Source organism: Capsicum annuum, chromosome 12, assembly GCF_002878395.1.
Source record: "Capsicum annuum cultivar UCD-10X-F1 chromosome 12, UCD10Xv1.1, whole genome shotgun sequence".
Classification (NCBI taxonomy): Eukaryota; Viridiplantae; Streptophyta; class Magnoliopsida; order Solanales; family Solanaceae; genus Capsicum; species Capsicum annuum.
This window is the reverse complement of record NC_061122.1, coordinates 27,425,204-27,444,488: the sequence shown is the minus strand read 5'-3', so window position 1 is coordinate 27,444,488 and position 19,285 is coordinate 27,425,204. Positions and strand designations below refer to the sequence as shown.

At 33.3% G+C, this 19,285-nt stretch overlaps 1 pseudogene; it reads left to right on the top strand.

The window, feature by feature from the left end:
- LOC107849838 overlaps window positions 1–9,480 on the top strand; it is a 16,933-nt pseudogene extending 7,453 nt beyond the window's left edge.
- The last annotated feature ends 9,805 nt before the right edge of the window (window positions 9,481–19,285 follow it).

Sequence of the window (19,285 nt, the reverse complement as noted above, 5' to 3'; positions counted from 1 at the left end):
AGGCACTTCATTAGTTTCCATAAGGTCTGACCATGGTAAGAATTTAATAATGCAAAGTTCTTAGAATTTTGTTCAGCAAATGGTATAGACCATAACTTTTCTGCTCCTAGAACACCACAACAAAATGGAGTAGTGGAAAGGAAGAATAGAACCTTAGAAGATATGGCTAGAACAATGATGCTTGCAGCAAATGTTGCCAAAAACCTTTGGGCTGAGGCAATAAGTACTGCAAAATATATCATAAATAGATGCTTGATCAAACCCATGTTAGAAAAGACTCCCTATGAATTACTAAAAGGTAGAAAGCCAAACATTTCTCATTTTAGAACCTTTGGATGTAAATGTTTTATATGTAATAATGGTAAGGATAATCTGGGAAAATTTGATGCTAAAAGTGATGAGGGAATATTCTTAGGTTATTCACTTAGTAGTAAGGCTTATAGGGTTTTAAACAGCAGAACTAACTGTGTTGAAGAAAGAATGCATGTAGTTTTTAATGAATCCTATGTTAAGACTAACCTACAAGAAAGAAGTGACACTAAGGAACAGGTTACACAATATATTTCATTGACTAAAGCAACCAAACATGGGTGCACATCATCAGGGGGAACTAAAGATGAAGGCACAGTGATAGGGGGAACTGAGCCACCAACTACCCCAGCTCAGAATATCAACAGTAATCCTATTAGCTTATTTGGCTTGTCCCAAAAGGATACAAGTATTAAGGATCATACCCCATTAAGAATGTTCTTACTGATCTCACCTCTGGGATCACTACAAGGTCTGGACTGAGAAGTATGCGTGCATTCAACGCATCCCTATTAGATATTGAGCCAAAAAAGGTAACTAAAGCATTACTTGATACTGATTGGATCATAGCTATGCAGGAAAAATTGAATCAGTTTAAAAGAAGCAAAGTATGGCACTTAGTTCCTCCTCCAAAAGATAGATAAGTTATTGGAACTAAGTGGGTGTACAAAAATAAAGTTGATGAGCATGGAACAGTCACAAGATACAAGGAAAGATTGGTGGTCCAAGGATACAACCAAAAAGAAGGAATTGACTTTGATGAGACTTTTACTCCTGTAGCAAGACCTGAAGCTATAAGATTACTTATTGCCTTTGCTTCTTACATGGAGTTTTTTTTTGTACCAGATGGATGTGAAGAGTGCATTTCTGAATGGTATTCTTAATGAGGAGGTTTATGTTAAGTAACCTCCAGGATTTGAAAGCAAGGAGTTTTTGGATCATGTGTACAACCTAGATAAGGCTTTGGATGGGTTAAAACAAGCACCAAGGGCTTGGAATGAGAGATTATCGAAGTTTCTACTAGAGTATGGGCATACGAGAGGTAAAATTTACAATACCCTTTTCTTAAAACCTAATGGAAAGGATTTGTTAGTTGTGCAGGTGTATGTGGATAACATTATTTTTGGTTCTACCAACATAAATATGACTCATGAGTTTGCTAAACTCATGAGTTATAAGTTTGAGATGAGCATGATGGGGGAGCTGAATTACTTCTTGGGTTTGCAAATAAGACAATCAGCTTCAGGGATAATAATCTATCAACAGAAGTATGCCAAAGAGCTTTTCAAAAGATTCTCCATTGAAGAGGCAAAGTAAATTAGAACTCCAATTGCCACTGCAACAAAGCTTGATCTGGATGAAACAGGTTCTGATGTGGAGCAAAAGATGTATAGAGGTCTGATAGGGTCATTATTGCACCTCATAGTAAGTAGACCTGACATTGTGTTCAGTATAGGACTATGTTCTAGGTTTAAAGCAAATCCAAAATAATCATATCTAAAATTTATGAAAAGAATCTTCAAACACTTAAAAATAACCAGTGATCTTGGCTTATGGTATCCCAAAGGCAGCAACTTTAATTTGGTAGGATACTCTGATGCTGATTGTGCAGGATATTTGGTGGACAGAAAAATCACTATAGGCATGACACACTTCCTTGGATTATGTTTAATTACCTTGTCTACTAAAAAGTAAAATTCAGTAGCCTTGTCTACTGCTGAAGCTGAATATGTTATTTCAGGATCTTGTTGTGCTCAATTACTATGGATTAAGCAACAACTTTTGGATTTTGGTATAGATGTTGGTTGTGTTCCCATTTTTTGTAATAACACAAGTGTTATTAACATAGCTAAAATTCCTGTTCAATATAAAGGAACCAAGCATATTGATATTAGACATCATTTTCTTAGAGACAATGTTGAAAAATGTCTTATATCAATTATGTTTTATTCTACTGATGAACAAATTGCTGACATTTTCACTAAGGCCTTGAGTAGAGAACGCTTTGAAAAGTTGATCTTAAAGTGATTGTTGGTTAATTCAGTCTCACCCATTAAGTTGTGTATCCTAACTCCAAGATTTTGGAGTATGTTGACTCATGTATGTGTTGATTTTGCAAAGAGGCTGAATTACAGAAGAAATTTTGTCCATTTTTTTCTTCAAGTATGACTATTATTACTAACAGTAGCTTAAAGAGAAACAAGTTCTTTACCTGGTTCCTTTCTGGTCCATTTAAACCGCCAAAAATTAGAGAGTTCCTTCCCTTTTAAAAAGCTGCTACCTGTTTTTCTATCAATTCAGAACCTCTCATCATTATGCCTCTACCATATACAGTCCCTCATCCTTTCAAATTCCTCTTGTTTCTCCCTTAAATACATTTCTTGATTCTATTCACTTCCATCCTCATAATCAAGAAAAATTTCTTTTTTCAACCATGGCTTCCTCTTCATCTTCTTCAATTTCCTCATCTACTGACTCTATTAAAAATCCTTTCACTGCCATTATCCTTCATCCAAACATCACTTTACCTCCAGTAATCCCTCCTCAAATCTCCTAAAAATTTACCGACTTTGCTGCTTTTTGAAACTTCCCAAATCTTTTTGCCCAAATTCCTTCACCTTCTTCAACCTTCTTGCAACCCCTCCTTCCTCCTCCTACCACACTCTAAATAGTTGATGATGATGATCTTTCTATTGATAGAGATGACCTTCCTATTGCAGATTTAATCCCAAGAAGGTCAAGATCTCAATTAAAGAAAAAAACCTCTTCCATCTCTGTCAATATCGTAGGCACTATTCCTACGAAACCCTCTCCAGTTATATCTACTCCTCGAACCCCTCATACTCGAGAAAAGAAGCAACTCAAAGATGATTCCTTATCTAAAGCACTTTGATCCAATAAAAGAAAATGTGTGGTTATATCTGATCCCACTCCTTCTCCTGTATCTCTTACTGCTTCCTCTCCTAATCTTCTTCTTCGATCAGTTAGGAAGAATTAAACTATCAGGTCAAAAGCCCCCCAAACTTCTATGTCTTGAAAGTCTTTTTCAAAACCTAAACCAAAGGCCCCCTCCTCTTCAAAATCCTCTCCCACAGTCAAAGCTTCCACATCCTTCAAAGTTTCTCCTCCAGTCTTCTACTCGCTTAAAGAAATAAGTTAGTAAACCTGTTCCTTATGACTCGTCTGACTTTGACTTCTATCTGGACAACACTACTAAGGTTGATCCTGATTTTGAGGTCCCTGCACCATTCTCTCATCAAGATACTCCTGAGGCTCATCATCTCTACTTTCAAAATCGAAAATTAGCTAGAGAGAGAGCTGTTAGTGGTTTTAGGGGTATTGCTATGTAGACTTTACTGGAAAAATTAGAGTTTCAGGGATGGTCTCATCTTTTTCTATAGGGAGACTTTCAAAGAAAATTTGCTAAACCTGAAGCGTATGAGTTCTATACGAATGGGGTGGGAATTGGTGAGTTATTCTCTACTACTGTTAGAAAGGTTACTCTGAACCTTTATATTATTGATATTGTTAGGATTTTGCATATTTCTTCTGGGGGTGGGGCCACTATGTCAAGGGCAGTTAGTCACCTCTTGATAATCTTGCCTCAGCTCTTGACATATGTAAAAAGTTCTTTGGGAATCCTCAACTGGTTAATCATAGAAGAGTACTTAAGAGGGATATGTCTCTACTTCACCAATTGTACTTTGATGTAGTGTATAAGATGATTCTCCCTAGGAAGAAAAGAAGGACTGTAGCTAGCTTTCTTGATCTTACTCTCATGGAACTATTGGATACTGAGATGAGAATTGATTTTCCTCGACTTATCCTAAAGCATATACAAAGGGTTCTACTCAAGGAATAAATGGACATGCTCTCCCTTATCAATTCTGGCTCACCCCTATATTTGAGGAATTTAGGGTGTCTGTCCAAGTATGGTCTTCACAGACTACCAAGGATATTATAGGACCTGTGAACCACATGATACTAACTGTTTCTATGAGAAGTGATGATAACCCAATGCAAAGATTAAAAAATGCACTGGCAGAAAAACAAGGTGAGGTGGAAGTTGCTCTGGAGGCTGCACAGGCTGCTCATAAGGAGAAAAAAGGCCTCCTTCAATCTCAGATTGCTTCCCTTACCTCTTTGTTGGAAAAAGAAAGAGCTGAGAATGGTGATGTTATTAGGAAACTCACCTCTCTTCTCCCCTCTTCTTTATGTACTTAGCCTTTTTGTTGATCTCCTATGACTATCTCTTTTTGTTCTTTCCCTGGTTAACTTATTCTCTTTTAGGTTTCTTTTGGTATATGTAGTCATATCTGCTAATGAATGAAATGGACTTGGTTGTTTTATTGTTGTATGCACCTATTTTATCTTACTGCATTCATGTTCTCTTATTCTGAGTTTTGATTATCTTAGCGATAGCCTCAATGGCCATGAATTATTAAACTTTTTCACTTGTTGATCCATCTTTTCAATGATGTCAAAAGGGAGAAGAGTAGGCTGTGCAATGCTTATAACTCAATTGGACTAACCTGTTTTTTATTCTGGTTCATTTGCTTAAATTCCTTAGTGAGTATGTCAGGTTTTTATGGTGTTGTGCCACTATATTTGTCATCGTCAAAAAAGAAAAAATTGTTAGGGTACGTGAATTTTTGATGATAGACATGTGAATGAAACATGTAGTGAAAACTGGTCTATCCAAGTGAACAAAGCTAAGCTGCAGACAAGTTATTGATAAGATGACTCTGCGTACAAACAGGAGTGGATAACACTTACCACGTCAGAAGTTGAGTGGAACAAGAAGTCTATCACATTAGAAGTTGAATGGAACAACAAGTCTTGTAGAAGTTGAGTTGAACAAGAAGTCCTACAAAACTAAGAGATAAATGAAAAAGAGTCTCATTCAAACAAGAAAGGAGAAATGGCTACAACAAGAAGTGGAGTTACTTGATAAAGTCCTATTGAAGATAGAAATAGAAATAAATAAGGACTGTATTAGAAGGTATGCATATATACACTTCAAACAACATTCAAGCAAATGATTCAAGGCACTGAAAAGATAATCAACAATCAGCAAAACAGTTCACATACTTGAAACAGAACCCGGTCCCTTACTTAGCATGTCATAGACTGTTTGTAGTAGGTCGGTTTTTTGAGTTGTAATGAGTCATTGTTCTAGTCTAAGTAATCTATAAACTGAGTTAGGAGTTGTGTCTTCAAGTTAGGGAACTCGAAGACTTGGGAACACTTATCTTGAGAAGGTTTGTGTTTTTTTTAGTGATAAGAGTTAGAAGTTTTAATTCCTGGTTTACAAGAAGTGCTGTAATTTTATTAATTGTTGAGGCTCAAGTTTTATAGTAAAGCTGGGGTTAAATCCTGTAGAAGTACAGGTGGTGGTTTTTTACACCTTTCTTGAGCCGGGTGTTTTCCACGTAAAAATACTGTGTTCAAATTTTACTTCTATACCACGTTCACTTACTTGTTCCACAGATAGGCAATTAGTAGGGCTCGTACTCTAACATTAGAGCTTCAATAGCTTGCTTCATCATTGCGAACTTCTCATCTATGTTGGTTGAGTCATCTATAAAGGCATTGACCTTCATTGAAACTGGTGAATCCATTGAATTTTCAGGTTCACGAAAGTTGGATCCGATAAGAGAAAGTTCGCCAAAGAACATGGATGCAAGATTGCCCCTAGCATTCGTCACATGAGATTTATTGTTTTTGCCACCTCTAAAGAAGTGAGGTATTCAGTTTCATCCAGGCCACTAGCCTTGAACTTTCGACGAGCAATTGGTCCAACACAACTGAGGTCAGCAGATGAGCAGTAGAACCCTTGCATGTAACATCATTTATTTTTACGAAGTCCTTCGCAATAGTTGAATTTGTAGCTTCTGATTTGCAGGAGGAAGAGATGAAGAGCAAAACTGGTCCTACTAGGCGTGCCAAAATTTGTTCGCAATAAATTTTCATGGTGCTAAAAATTAATTGCAAGCAAAAATAAATAAAACAAAATAAAAAGTAATTTTTATTGATAAATCTTATGAGTACAATTCCGTGACTCTCTTGATTCTTCTATCCTAAACTTAGAAATGATCTGAGGGCCTTTAGTAGCGTGGTTCTCAAATAGTTGGGTGATTTGAACTCCTAGAGACATATTCAATCATCGGAAATGTCAGAAAGTGTTTTGTCGCTTTGGAATAATCTTCGGGAAGAACCCCGTTGATTGCTCCTTGCAAGAACTTGATAGTCAATGCGGATGTTGTCAATGCTTGTCAAAGTCCTCTTTTCGGAATCTCCTTTAGAATGTTATGTTACCCTCTATTTATAGTTGTAGGGAGCAAGCCTGGTTGCTTGTGATTGGCCGAAATATGTCATTTTGACACTTGACAACTTTTGACTGGTTCTTGAATTTGAATGAGATTTCCACATCATTTGGACATGTGGCGTCACCTTGTTGGGCTTTAATTTGACGGAGATGCTAAGTCACCTGACACATGGCATGGGTTTGGGCTCCAAAGTGTTAATGAATCTTGAGCTTGAATTTAATAAAATGGACTAATTAATTTATAGGTCCCAAATTAGTTAATCAACTCAAATGATCATGAATTAAACTCAAATTTTATATGAATTTAACCCGTTGAATTTTATATGTCTACACGTTCTTTCTTAACCCCTACCAATTGCCATCAATTGCAGTAAATTTTCTCATTAAACTCTTTTATATTTTTGTTTTAGTGGAAGTTACTGATTGTTTGGATTATTGTAACGTATCATAACGTCTTGTATTGGGAATTTTTTGGATTTTAAATACTACTGATTGGATGGGTTTCAGTTGGTTGAGCACAGCGCTGAAAATCCTAGTGTCACTGGTTCAAATCTGGTCCTGGCACATGATTAGTTTGACATATATTGTTTTGATGAATACGATATGTTGGATAAATTGTATCATTTGTCGTTATTACATAACCCACACACCAGTAATCTGAAGAGTAAAGTTATGACATTATAAGGACAAGTAGGTTATGTTGTAGAGTTATTAGAATTATTAAATAATAATCAAAGGCAAGAGAGGAAAACAAAAGTGAGGAAGAAATCATGCCAAATCGATTGTTACATAAAATGAGACCTTTCGTCGTTACAAACTATTGATTTAACGATATTATATAAAATTTAAGTAACAAGCAAACAATTATTGTATTTGAAGTAACCAAATGATACAATACAATAGGTAACAACCATCCAAACAAATTGATAATGATTTGAGGCTTTTTAATAATTGCAGGAGGGAAGCATGGAAGCATGTAACAGAGAGGGTGGTGAATAGTTTGAAGGAATCTGCTGAATTTGCTGAGGAAAAAATAGACAACATATTACAAGTAGGGGATTTGCTATTGGAAAACTCGAAATATGTTCAATAATCATTAGCCTCGATTGACATTCGTACTCAACAAGTAGCAGGGACTTCCAAGAACATTGAAGGCCAGGTGAATGCTGTGTTGAGTCAGTCAGAAGTAATTTTGGAGCAATCTAAAGGGATAGCATCTTCACAATTAGAGTTGAACGAAGACCAGGTGAAATGGAGACTTTGCACGAAAACATGGTGATAGTTCATGAATCTTACACTAATTTAGACCATAGGATCGATGGTTTGAAGACTAAAACGAAGGGCATTGAGGATGAGATTGTGAAAGTTGGAGATGAGATGAGTTCTAGGATGGATATATTGCAGAGTAAAGCTGATGATATTGGGAATGTTGCTGGCCAAGCTTTGGATAAACAGAAACAACTTTTGGATGGACTAGCTAAAGCTCTTGTTGGCCTTCAACTCCTCGGTGAATTCCAGTCTCATGCACTTGAAGAGAGCAGGTAAAATTTTGGCTCTTATGTTCATAAAATTTGATTTTAAGTTGTATATATTGCTCACATTGTCACGGTTACAACAGGTCATTACTCTACATTTCGCAACGTTTGAGGTTTGATGTAATGCAATATCTTATACTTTTACAGGGGAAATCTGAAAGAAATGGCTCAATTTGGGCACGAGCAACAAGAGGAGCTTCTTACAAGGCAAAAACAACTACAGCAAACTCATGATCATCTAGTTGAGAAATCATAATCAATATTAGCTGCTCAGGTTTGTTAATTCTCTTATTAAAGAAAGAAACTTTAAGGTAGCAAAATCATCATTTCTCTTAAATTGCTTGTACTTGTTCATTGATTTCGTCAATTGTGTCAACAGGAAACCTTTGAGTCTAAGCAAGCAAGCATGTTTCTTGCCTTAGACAAGTTGTTCACCTTGCACAAAGCGATGCTTCTTGAATCAAGAGCGATCAAGGCTTTCTTGCTTTACTCAGTGTCCATCTTTCTTCTCTACATGTTCACTAGCACGAAACAGATGTATGATGTGAGATCTAGGCTTTACATAGGTGAAATATCTCTCCTTTCAAAAAGATTCTTTCTATTCCTACAAAGTTTTGGCGTCCCCTTGGGCCTTTGAAGGGCACCTGACTTGAAACCTGCTGCCACTCAAGTCAAGCATGGTCCACTATATAAAAGCAACAAAACACAAGCCAAGATAATTTCTCGCATCATTTCTTGTTTTGTTGTAGGATTAGCACTCACATTCTTGGTTGAACTAACCATACTTCGATATGGAACGAACGAAATGGAGAACCAGGCATGGATTTTGAGCATAGTTAGGTCACTATTTGTGCAACTAGCCTCATGCCAACTTCTGTATTCCATTTGGACTTACAGGTACTTACAAACAGAACAAAGCTCAAAAACTTCTTGTGTAGCATCACAACAATATTTCATAAACAAAAAAATCTACATATCTTGCAGAGATTATAAAGTGTTGAACCATAAGATGTTACAAACACTACTGGAGAAGGTGAATGGAATTCAGAAACACAAGGAGTACTTGTCATGGGAAATGGAAAACAAGGACTCAGACAGGGGTGGATTGGTCTTCATGGGTTGAAGCAGAATTACCAGAAGATGTTGACAAATTGAAGGATCCTGACGTTGTATTTCCTGAAGAAGTTGCTGAGAATTTCAGTAGGAAGCAAGTCAACTACAAGAAGATACAACCTAAGGAATCGCGTTTTGACATGTTGAAATTATTTTAATACGCCGTTCTTGATTCAATGTTCTCTCTTATACCAGTACTAGTTATATGTGTAAGTAATTTTGGGACTTAATTAAGTAATTTTGGGACTTAATTATTCATTTGAATTATTCTGTTCTGTTGGGTTTTGGTCTATTCTCTTACATTAGACAAATTAATGAAGTAATTCACTAATTTTCATATACGTGATATTAGTAACTTTGGGAATTGATTATTCATTTGAATCACTGAGTTGTCCTTGTGCAGAATGTGCTAAGCCTACCAAAAGAGACTCTTTACATGGTATGACACTGCCTGCCTCGGCCCAAGTCCCACGGTTTCGTCTGAAGTGGGTGAATCTTTCCTAAGCCTCGACAAGAAGAGTTAACAATTGTCGGTGAAATAGTAGAGGTACATAAGTTAGGCTTGAACACTATTATTTTCCAAAAAATGTAGTTTCTTTATTTATCAACTACTAAAATGAGACTTTATTTGCATATCCATGGAATCACCGTGTGGTATATGTTGTGCCATCTTTCAGACCTCTTATTCCTCTTTTTCCCCTTGTGGTGAAGGTGAGCCTTGACATAATTATTGTCATGTAAATAAATGGTCACGAGTTCAAGTTATACGAAAAGTAAGGCTGCATACAATAGATTCCTGTGGTCTAGCCCTTCTCTGTACTCCGCACATAGCAAGGGTCTAATGGACCGGACTGCCTTTCTCTTCCTCCTCTTGGTGATTTCAAGTGAAAGTAATCTACAAAATTTTTAGGTCTTTAAGACACTCAAAATACCATTCATAAACTTTTAGATACATGTCCCCTTTCCTTCTCTTTATCCAAGTTTGTTACTCCCACATAATTGTGGCTCTTAAAATTATACTTTTTCAACTAGTCAAATACACCAAAATCCAAGAAGAGTAAATATGGTACTAAAAATAGGGTGTTTTATTGTCTATATATGCATACACATATTTCCTCAAAATTACATTTCAAGAATTGGAAAAATGGTGGTGTCTACATTGTTCAAATTTCTTTAACCCCCACCCCCATCTTTGTTCATCACTAAAATGTCTTTCATAAGCTTTGCTTCTTTAGCAAATGTTGGATTCTCATAAATTTAAGGGAAGGATATGTAGTATTCCAAGTTCTCTGGAACAACAAAAATTGAAATGATGAGAAAAAGAAGGCAAGAATTGAAAGTAAAAAAGGGCCATTTTGATTGTATAGTCCTGCATTTCTTGCTGGTGTTTTCTCTTATGCAATTTTCCCATATGATGATTTAAGGTTTCCTTTGGTCTGTTCTGCTTTAACCATACATTTCTTCAAGAGAGTCTAAGACGTACTTACTCTTCAACTAGTCTCTCTTTTACGTAATGCATTTCAATTTGTTTGTTTTATTTTCCTTTTTAGTATATTTCAGAACAAGAGTTGACACAAACATCCAGCGTAATACCACAAGTTATGGTTACACAGACCATACCACCTCTTAGGATTGGAAGAAATTGATTTAGAAAAAAGAAAAGATCATTCCTTTTTCCTCAGATGGGAAGCAGCTATATTTACTTCATTTCTACGTATTTCCAATAAGGGAAAAAGAGGGGAAATCAACGGATGTACACCACATTCTAATGCCAAAAGTATATCAAAAGCTTAATAATAATGACTACTAATCTCATCTCATCTAACAATATTGTATGTGACATCATAAACAAAAGCAATCACATGAATATTACTCGTACTCATAAGCTTCATAAAAAATATCGTCATGCTTTTCCAAACCTGTCAAGAGACAGAATAACAAAGTGAGAATACTAGTATTTTGCTAAAAATTGAATCAGTAGTAAAACAACAAATGTGATTTCAACAATATTGCAAGGCATGAGGTGCATATGATTCTTAGTTCTTGTTTCTTCTGCTAGTTAAATAAGTTGATCATACCACAAATTCATTATAGAGATTATATGGGTTAAAACAATAACATTACTCCAAAAAAGGGGACATAGATGCCTTTTGTTTCCTAAGCTGCTTGCAAAGAGATCTATAGCTCCTCTCATCCCCTCTTCCTATTAAGAAAGAAGGGGGAATTTGTCGTCTACTTTGCCGCTTCTTCGTTTTCAGTAGAAGCTAAGCAGCCTTGTTCCCATGAGGTGAGATAAGAGAGCTCTCTTCTCCGGCCCCTGACACACTAAAGATAACCTGACCAAAACCACTTAAATCTGTTGGCTGCTTCATGAAGCATAGCTTGTTGCATCCACTGGCAACTGCTTCATGAAGCATAGCTCGTTGCATCCACTGGCTAGAGCATTACGGTGAACCAATTTCTGTAGCTTCGTGTTCAAGAGAGAATTCTCAGGCAATACGAGGGCGCCGTCTAGAAAGGTGATCACTGAATATTAGTTACAGATCTAAGTTATTACGATCATGTAAGTGACTAACAAATACTATCTCTCTTTTTTTCAAGATAAGCTATTGTGAAAAGCAATTATCTTAGGGGGTTTACCTTTCATTTTGACTTCAGTATAGAAACTGTATAATATTTTATATATATATATATATATATAATACTTATAGGAATTGTATCATTATTGTATAGAATATTTATATGTATAAGTGTATAGAAATTGTATAATTGTTATACAAAATATGTATATGATGTGTATATATATTATATCATTATTGTATAAACTATGTATATGTGAAGAAAATGTATAGAAATTATTTAGCTATTGTATAAAATATGTATCTAGTATCAAAGATAAATGGTTCTGCTATTAAATATGCATTTATAAGTTTTTTAATTGTAGATTAAAAATACACTATTTTTATATTTTATTGATGGAAAAAGTGCATGCACCTATACGTTTGTTGTTGTATATAAAAAAAGTAAAAACAACATAAATCCCTACCTTGTTAGAATTATTTACACTCTCTCCCACTTTTTTAATTACTTTACTTTCTCTCCCGATTTATATACATAACAAGGCCGACATATACATAGAAACCTTTTTATATGACAAAGCCAAATATACATTACAAGACCGATTCATATACATAACAAGTATGACAAGGCCGACATATACATAACAAGTATGACAAGGCCGACATATACATAAAAAGTCGATTTATACACATAACAGGGCCAATATATACATATATATGTATTTTTAGAGAAAAATAGGATTTTTGTAATATATTTGGAGAGATGGTATTTTTTGTAATAAGTAAAACTTAAGTTATGGATTTGTGTAATTTTTAGATTAAAAAAATACACTATTTTTATTTTTGATTGGTAAAAAAGAGCAGCAATTACAATGGTACAAATTGCATTTGATAAAAAGGGCAAAAAGGATTTTAAAAAGATCAATCAAAAATTTTTAATACCTTTATTTCCCATTAAACTTATTACATCATCTATTCTTAGTCTAAATTTTGTACTACTATTAATAGCGAGCTTTTCTATAAATCATACACATATTAGTAAATTATTTCCATTATTCATTTCTCCATATCCTTTAGTGTGGATAATTATCTTTATACATTTTTCAAATTCTAGAGAATTTATCATATACTTTGGACTACAATAAAAAAGTCCTTCACTAGTTGACATGTCTACTTCTGTTATTCCAATTATAGATCTTTTTGAATCTAACCATCTATTATCATAGATCGTAACTAATACTTTGGTTCCTAAAATTTTTCTGGTTAGTTCTTTTAGGCCTACTACTATGAGTCCCATGTGCATGAGGCTCATGTTTGACTTGGCAATTTGCCTTAAAGATTCTGAACTAATTAGATTTATACTAGCGCTATGTTTACCAATTATGCATAATTGTTCTTCTCTATAATGTTTATATAATTGTGTCATTGAAAACATTCCTTCATTATTTAGTTTCTTGGCACTTATTAATTTTAATTTGTTTTGTTGAAAAAGTTGTATATCTTTATCAACATCAAAAAAATTTTCTAGCTGTTGTCTTGGAGTCATTTTTGGTCTATTTATTATTTTAGATAGCACATTATTTGTTAAACTGTTTTGGGTAAAACCTAATCTTGGTCTGCTTGGGATGCTGAAAAAAGGTTCATGGTTTTTTAGTAGACTTTAGCTTTTCTTTCTCTTTTTGAGGAGTTAATTCTACTTTCTTTTGTTGTTCTATTAATTATTCTATACTAGCTAGTTGTTCGATCTGAGTTTTCTCTTTTTTAGCTTGTTGCTCTAGCTGAAATTTTTCTTCGATTGCTTTTTCTAAATTTTTATTAAGTTTTAATAGTAGTAATATTATAATATTATTTTATTTTATTATTGTGGAGTCTGCTTTTCCCGAGAGTTGATGATATGATAATCCTTTGGAATTTAGTTGAATTTGTACCGCTTTCTGTAATATTGATAAGTAGAGTTGATCGTTTATAGGGATGTTATTCATGAGAGGGTTATTTCTTTTAGTTGACTAATTTCTTTACGTATTTCTTTTAATTCTTTTTCTATGTTATTTATACTAAGAAAATTTATATCCTTATTTGTTATTACTTTAATTTTTCTTTCTAGTTCTGTTTGTTGATTTTTTAGGAAATCAAAGTTTTGTTCTATTTTATCTAACAGTTTCTTTTGTCTAATTTGCAGGTTTTTCAATACTTTTAGAGTCTTTAGTATTTTACTGTCTTCTCTTTGTACTACTTCTCCTAGATTTATTATGAGATCTGTAATAATATTTAGTTGAGAATCTACTCCGTGCAAGATATGTTCTCCGTTACCAAAATTACATTTAATTAATGAATCATCTTTTATTCGTCTGTGTCTCTTTTCTACTTTTAATTGCAAATCTAGATATTCTATTTTCTTGAAGGAATCTATTGTAATGTTCTTATCCTAGCCAAAAAGTCTCTCTATTGCATTCTTCTCTAATTGATTTTATTCTAATATTTCAATAATCTAGACAATATCCAATCTGTAGGATTAAGTGGTCTACAAGCCTAAAAAAATTTTGCAGTCTGAAAATATAATTGCTTCTGGCAAATATATTGATTCTACTGCTCTTATTTCTTCTATTAAATTTTGTTCCTTTTTTAGAATTGTTAAAATGTTTTAGGTTTTCATATAAGTAATTGTATGGTCTTTGAACTTGTCTAGCAAACGGATGTATTTTCATATACTGTGATTTATCCAAAAGCAACGGCTATTTTACACTGTTCTCTATAATGTTTTATTATTCTATTATAACGTTCTATATCATTTTTAATACCTTCTAATTTCCAAGTTAAAGCACTTATATATTATTTTAAAAATTTCAATTCTAGTGTAGTTAATACTTTTAAATAATTACTTAAGATTAATTCTAGTTCTATTTTTTCTACTCTTTGTATTATTTCTTTGTTTAAATACCAATTTCTTATTCTTATATTTCTAGCAAATGGACACTTATTCATTAAATATTGTTTCTAGACTTGGGGTGATTTATCAATTCGTACTCTAAGCCAGATATTATGGTGATTAGATTATCTAGTCTTCTTAAATCTTCTTTTGTACTATTTAGTCTTTTATATTCTAAGTATAAACTATACAAATTATTCTCGATTTTTTCTAACGATTTTGTATTTCTATGAGGTGTTCTCATTAAGCTAGATAAATATCGTTTATCCTCTTCCAACTCTCTTCGGTCTTCAATTCGTGTCTATAATATTCTATTTGCACTTGTAATTATGGTAATCTAGTATCTATTCTTTCTATTTTTTGATGGATCGGTCCGCTTAGTTCTGGTGAGAGTTCAAGAAGTTGAAAGTATAACTGTCTTTGTTCTACCAAAATCTTATATAGTTTTTTTATAGTCTTTTAATAATATACGAATATCTCAATAATACTCTAAATCTGATATTATCTCCTTTTCGTAGGGTTTAGACCTTCTTTTTTGAATTCTAGAAATATAATCGAACGCCATATGTTTTAATGTTTTCTAGCATCTTAGCACTCTGATACCAATAATAAACAGATAATAATAAAAAGGAGTAGATAAAATTGGAACAAGAAACAAGTAATTAAAGCAGAAAAATAGGTAAGAAAAATAAAAGCAGAGTTAGAGCGGATGTTTTATAATATGGTGTAAATCCTACTCAGTATTCCCTCCTTCGTTATCCTTAGTCCAGTGTAGTAGACAAGTTATCAAGATCAAAATATATTTCCTCCCAACAAAATAGATTATTTTTTTATTTTTTATTTTTGTTATTTATACCTTGTTCATCTCTTTCTCTTCAATTTTAGGTATTTAGCAATGGCTTCTTTAATCACACCCCGGGATGATACAACAGTCCTTTCAAATCATTATCGGACTTTTTTAATTTCTTAGGAATTTATAGATTAATCCACGTTATTGCTAAACAATGAGAAAATAATCATATACTAGGGGTATATTTATAAGTAATTTACTAACAATACAAGATCGGAAAACTGACGGTAATCCGCATGGTCATCCAGATATATAGTATTTAAAATACATCTACGAGTAAATACATACTAATAAGTAATTTACTAATTTTACAAGATCAAAAAACTGGCGGTAGTCCACACGGCTATCCAAATCTATAATATTAAAACACTTCTGGAAAAAAATATGAACTTGATATAATTCAAACATAATTTACAAACTAGAGAGAAAATACAATGATCTATGCAACGACTACTTACATGTCTTAAGGAAGAAGTGAGGTTTTCCTTTCGAGAGTCCCTTGAAAGCTAACAGCTACCGGAATGAAGGAATAAGAGACCAATATACACTTTCCACACTCTCTCTCTCTTTTTTTTTGAACTAACTTTTGAAAACTAAGAACTTTATAAACAAACTAAGAACTTTCTCACTCTCGATTTTTCTCTCACCTCTCACTAGCTATGTCTTTAAGTCTTTCATAAGGTGGTATTTATAGGTATTTTTGTGGACTTCAAATCTTTATTTCATATGGCTTGATAAAAACTTTAGCAAGTTGAGTGGGCCCTACAGTCACATGGTTATGTTTCCACTTTAACTCTCCTCCATCCATTTGTTTCCTATTTATTCATCTGTTATATCATTGCATACGTCTATTATTTTGTCTTTTTATAGATATCGTCATTTCTTACGTATCCATATTGTGTAATGCTTCTGAGTAGAAATTCATTCCTAAATCATCGTCTACATTTGGGTCTTGGACAAATTGATCCATGGCCAAATTGTAATCTCGATCATACTCGTCAATATCTCCGTCTGATAGTCCCAATATTGATCTTGTTCTGGGTGATCTTCTTTCTTCTCTTGAAATTAAGGAAATTCTGGATCTTGGCTCCGGCAGTTCTGAATTCATTACTATTTCTTTGGACAGTTGTTCTGCTAATAATTTTTTTATTAAGTCTACTACTATTTTTTCTATATTTCTTTTTTTATTTTGCTTTTTTCCTAATAAAAAATATTTCCTAGCCTTGGAAGAGCTTTTTTCATCTGTTGTCTGGGTATCTGTGGTCTTGAAACTGGCTGGGAGCATTCTCCCTACATTTTTTGGCAAAGTGTTAGCCGTCAACGAATTTGATGAGTTTTTACCAGCTGTCGTTTGAGCTGGACTAGTTGTATTATTACCCGATACAGTAGGTCTTTCTACATTCATTAGGGAATGCACACCCATTAACGGATTTGATGAGTCTTTACCAGCTACCGTTTGAGCTGGACTAGCTGTATCTTTACCCGATATAGTGGGTCTTTCTACATTCATTAGGGAATGCACACCTTTCTTATCCATTTTTGAAGAAGATGGAGAACTCTTTGGGATTATTTGAGTCTCATAAATTTGCTGAGTCTATAGTGATAATTCATAATAAAGAATCTTTATACGATCTTGTAAAATACTTATATGTTCTAACATTTATCCTTTTTCGTTTATAAGGTTTTCATTGTTTTGTCTTAAATTTTGATTGGCGTGATTTAGTCTTTTAAAAGCTTCAGTCATGGAGGAACAATGATCATAAAATATAATTTTATTTGTGTCTTTTTTAATATTATATTGAGGACTTCTTTTATATTTGGTCTTAGAGCTGGAGTAATGTAATAATTTGGCCCTAGATTTCCATGAGCATAATCTAATGCCTCTGTTAAATCATTAAAGTCTTTATACAGAGGGGTTGTATAGTTCTTTACAAAATCCATTACCTCTATCCATGTTTGAAATACTCCCTGTATCTTTCCCCTAAGAGCAATATAAAATTTAAATCTGTTAGTGTTATTTTTCTCAGTAAAATAATAGCTTAAAGCATTTAGAACTGAAATAAAATATCTAGTGTCTCTGGGTGTCTTGTTGTAGAAAATCCATAAATTGTCGATCAGACAGATCTGTGGTTTGTCCACCCTTACATCTGGTCTAAGTTTGAAAGTCAAATTGGATGGCTCATAACTGATGAGATTGTGAGGTCCGAAGATCAGTCTTTCTAATGTTAGATGTTCCAACATTATTAGTGGTCTATAATGAGTGTTGCTTAGTAGTTTCTTTAAATAGTCTTGGGAGGATGAGGCATCTGTCTTCCCTTTGTCTTTGCTTTTTTACATCGTGAAACAAAATTGTTAGTTGTATTCTTTTATTAGTCTACTTAGTTGATCTGCTAAGTTGTTATCTTTTCCTTTAATATGTTCTAAAACAATATTGTAAATGTAAGTGGCAACTAGGAAATTTAACCACCTCCTTTTACTACTATTCTTTTCTTTTATTTTCTAATAGAATTTTACTATAGCCTCACAGTCTGTTCTTACTAATATTTCAGGCTTAGTTAATATATGAAGTTTAAAACTATTTAAACCATAAATTACTTCTAGTGTTTCTGTGTCTATGCTATTTAAATTGCCCTTTTCTTTATATTTTCCACTTGAGTAAGCACAAAATTTTTCATCCTTTTTGTCACTATATTTATTGGGTTTTACCTTTAATATTGCTCCCCATCCGCGAAGGCTTTTATCCATCTCTACTATTAGATATTCTGTTTCTAAGGGTAGCGTTAAGTCTGGGATATCTTGGATCATGCGCTTAAGTTTTTGGACTAGTTTTATGGCTTCAGTATTAAAGGTTTTTTAGCCTGTTGATCCTGTTTTAGAATGTAATGGTCCTGCTACTTTTTCTAAGTGTTTAATAAAAGCTCTAGCATAGTTTAGTAGTCCTAAAAAATTTTGTAAATCTTTGATTTTATCTAATCTATCTGGCATTTCTAAGACTTTTTTAGCTATGTGAGGTTGTAGTTTTATTCGTCTACCTCCAATAACTACTCCTAAAAAATTAATATTATTTTTACATAATTTCATTTTCTTTCTACTTATTATTATTCCATTATCTATAAATAATTTAAAAACTTGTTGTAAATGTACTAAATGTTCTCTCATATTATTACTAAAATCTAGAATATCATCTACATAAACCAATACAAAGTTTTTATAGTCTCTAAAAATTCTATCTATTTTTCTTTTAAAAATTGGAGGAGCTGTCTTTAGTCCGAACGGCGTAACTAGCCACTCAAAATGTCCTTCTGGACATGTAAAGGTTATCCATTCTATACTATCTCCATGCATCTTAATCTGCCAATATCTGAATTTACAATCAAATTTACTGAATATTTTTCTTCCTTGTATTCTGTTTATTAATTCTATTTTGTCTGGTAACTTATACCCATCTATTACAGTATTATTATTTAGTCTTTTATAATTTATTACCATTCTAGCTTTTTCTCTTACTATTTCACTCTGGTTTCTTATTATGAAAGCTGTTGATCTATATCTTGATTTGGATTTTCTAATTATCCCTAATTATAGTAGCTCTTTTATTTGTATTTCAAAGTCTTTAAGGTCTTTATTTGTAGCTTCTATAGATGC